The sequence below is a fragment of the Elephantulus edwardii genome, unplaced genomic scaffold (genome assembly GCF_000299155.1).
Source record: "Elephantulus edwardii isolate Elephantulus edwardi_28Jun2011 unplaced genomic scaffold, EleEdw1.0 scaffold00337, whole genome shotgun sequence".
Lineage (NCBI taxonomy): Eukaryota > Metazoa > Chordata > Mammalia > Macroscelidea > Macroscelididae > Elephantulus > Elephantulus edwardii.
The window spans coordinates 1975691-1979711 of NW_006400087.1; positions in this window are offsets into that span (position 1 = coordinate 1975691).

Sequence of the window (4021 nt, forward strand, 5' to 3'; positions counted from 1 at the left end):
CTTCTTTTTTTCAGAAGCTGATTTTGAAATGACAATATGCAGACAGATAATTTTATTCTTTGGCATGAGTTAATGGACAGTTGGCTACAATTAGGGACAAATACCATGACCATCACATGACAAGCCAAGTGATGAACAGAGGTTAGAATCAATGAGTTAGGCTGCGTTGGCTCAGCTATAGTGCACAGATATGCATTTACTGATCATTAAAGAGTGAGCACCAATATGCTGTTATAATTATTCCATTATTAAATGATGATTTGTGAAGTAAAATCTAGTTCCATCTTCCTCTTCCTCCTCCAGCCCCTGCAGAGCCCTCCATTCACTCTGGCCCTTCGTTTCCAATACCATTAAGCCTATAAGACACAAAGTGTTGCTTCATGATTGATGCTGTGTGCTCTGGACTACCTGATGTAGCATAGTTTTTAGAGTCAGTCCAAATGTAGCGGTCGATAATTATACATTTAGCAATTGCCACTCCACTGCAACAGTATACTTTGATAATCATCACCAAATGCCCTGGACCCATCTCTTCCAGCACATATTTCTTGTCCATTCCTGGAGCTCCGTTTGGCTTTAGACAACACTCCAGGCACCACCAGTAGCAGAGCTGCAGCAGCTGTGCGCAGCACTCAATGATTTATGCTTGCATTGCCTTCAAGCTAACAAACAAAAAGAGCTCATCAACCTTCTCCCTGGAAGTAGGGATGTTTTATTATTTTTATTTTGAGGATGAGGAAACTGAAGTAGAAGAGATTAAGAAAAAATGACAACTGATTTTTGATGACCTGAAGACAATGTTTGACATCTGATCATCTAACAAGTGGCATGGAGAATTGTGACTACTCAGCAGAACTAGTAATCTAGAGACACCCTCATGCTGGTGGGGAAGGGTGACACTCCATTGTGGAAATCCTATTTTATTCTCTGAACACTTCCTTTTAGTTCAGACTCAGCAAACTGATGTAGAAAGATAGATGGGATGGATTCCTGCTCTCCCTCTACTTTGGTCAAATTAGAGGACACATGTCTTTGTTCTCTGCCCATTGAATTGCCTAGACCCTGACTCAATACCACTGTTGTAACAAACAACAATAAGTGCAGAAAAATTGCCACATGCCATGCTTCTTTTGGGAGGGTTTGCACTTGAATAATTTCCTAGGTATAATAAATTTAGGAGCCTCCCACTGTGGAACTGACAGCAAAAGCAAAAACTGTCAACCCGCCTCCCCCTGCAGTGGAGAACTTCTCAGGGTTTTCCCAGCAGTGCATTAGATAGCTCTCTAAGAACCCACTGTTGTGCGCGCTTTGAGACTTGATGTCTTCCATTAACCAATTCTAAGACAGAAGACCAGTGTCTTTATTTCCCATGTTGTTGGAGTACTTTACATAGACTTTAACCCAGTTGCTAAATTGCTTGAATTTGTTAACTGTACAAAAAGGCCTACTCTCCGTTGATGGAGTAAAAGTAGATGTTTGATTAAGTAGATAGTTAGATGTGCTTCCCCGCCCCCCCCCCCAATTTGGATGTGCTGAGAGGGTATGTTTGAATCTTAGCACTCAGTTCATGCCTTTCATGAGGGGAGGGAAGAGGGTATTTAACAAGGTTAATAATGACAGAAAGAGGAATTGACACCACAAAAGAAAAAGAATCATTCTAACATTTCATGACAGTTCAAAGACAGATGTCGTTGGCTAAGTGAGAATCTCCTAGACGTGGGGGTAATATACACCTTATATGCATATGGATTAGTGAAAGCAGACTGTCAAATTAATAAGTGTAAGATTGTCAAATATGAGACATAGCAGCAGAAACCTGGAGAACTACTTACTATTTATTTCTTCACTTAAAGACCCCACCATGTTGTCTTTTCACAGAAAAAAGATCAACTGCATTAGGATTGAAACAGACTAGGTATAAGGTAAAACTAGGTATAGGATAAAGTGGAAGCTTTGTATTGGGGTCACTTGAGGACACCAGAGTGAGTCACCATTCTTTGAAGATTATTTTTTTAAAAATATTAATCATATGTGCACTACTCTCTTTTGTTTCATTATTCTTCAGTTTATCCAAGAAGGCCATGTCTAATATCATTTATTCTAATGTCTACAATGAAGATTAATTAAAGTGTGATCAACAAGACCCTAGACTTTGGTAAATTGTATTTGAAGTCCATTGGAATTAGTTTGATAAGCAATATTAACCATGCCCATAGTATATTGTGATCTGCCCTAGTATTAGATGCCTTAGAAATGCAGTCTTTGCCTTCTGCACTCTGGTAAAGAGTTTGGTAGGCAAAGAGTGTTACTAGACAGTTTGATAAATAAAAAGTGTCCCTGGTCAGAAACAGCATATTTGTTTTGGGCTGTGGTTGGTTCTAGAACTATTATTGGTCAAGCTAATACTCTATTCACCTTTCTAAACTTTGATTTCTTCATTCCTAAAATAATAGTGGTTGATTAGATGACCTCTAAGATATCACCTGACTATTATTCCATGAAATAATATTGGCCTTGATGATGGATGTATTTCCAGCATTGTTGGTGTATAATTGAGAATCCCTTTAGGGAAATGACTTTTTTGGTGTTTGACTCATGATCTCCAAGCCTGCCCTATTTCTGCCTTTCAACGCCATGCCATTCCAGAAGGTCTGAAGTCCAATGGGTAGCCATAACAGAAACAGTCAATATAGTGGTCTGTAGGACATAGTACCTTCACATACGACATAAACATAACCTCCATCACATCCTAACCTATAGTAACTATTATGACTGTATGAATAGGAGTTAATGAGTTTTCTCCTAACCTTAAACATAACTAAAATAGACACATTTTAGAGATAAAGACCCAATAAATCTTGATCTCTTAGGCCCCCTCAGAGAGTTTTATATTTCTTGCATGATTTATCCGGAAGAGACAGTCTTTCTAAGTAAAAGAGGAAAGAGAAAGGAATCTCCTAAATCTTAAGACACTCTCCTATGAGTCTTAAAGACGAAGAGTCCTAAGACTCTTTCAAGGACTCTTCAAGGAAAGGCTGTTTGCTGAACAGGAGAAGGGAGATTTAATGAAGATGAGTTAATATAGAACTAAAATAAGTGTATTGATCTGGGGGAAATCCTAAATTCTGTTGTGAATGAGGTAGTTGGGGTAGATGGGAAATGCTTTGGGGAAAACCCATAACTTCCCCAAATGCCTATGTAAATGCCTACAGCATGAAAAGTCAGTAGGAAGAGTATAAATTCTCATCTCATACTGTCATTCACGTTGGAAATATTGATATACAAGTAAAGGGAGGCAGTGACAGTGAGAATTGAAACTTAGAGGCTGAAAATCTGCAATTGTTTGAACTTCAGAAAGGAGATGGTGATGAAGGCTGAAGAAATAGCTGGATGAAGTCCAAAATCTTTGTTGAGGAAAGAAACTTTGAAATTGTCTATGCTTAAAGACTCAAAGCAGCTTAAGAAGGATCAAAGGATACAGTGAAGTGTTTTAAAAAGGCATAAATGACTCCACAGCTTTAGGTGATGTGCACAGAATTGTTGCTCTTGACCCAACATATGTTTAAATCTTAACTTTCTTTGGCTATATTATCAAGGAGAGTCCTTGGAGAAAGACATCTTACTTGGTAAAGTAAAGAGTCAGCAAAAAATAGGGAGACTCTTTTTATGCATTGAATTGTGTCCCATTAAAATGTATGTAAACTGGCTTAGGCTATGAGTCTGTTGTTGTTGTTGTTATGTGCTGTCGAGTCACTTGTGACTCATAGCGACCCTATGTACAACAGCCCTAAACTCCGCTCTGTCCTGTGCCAATCACAGTCTCTGACACTCCCATCCCAATTATCCCGGTCACTGAATCAATCCATCTCATATAGGGCCTTCCTCTCCTGCACTGTCCCTCCACCCTCCCAAGCATGATGCCCCTCTCTAAGGACCGGTCTCTCCTCACAACATGTCCAAAGTATGTTAGACGGAGCCTCAGAATCCTTGCCTCCAAGGAGCCACCCGGTTTAACCCTTTC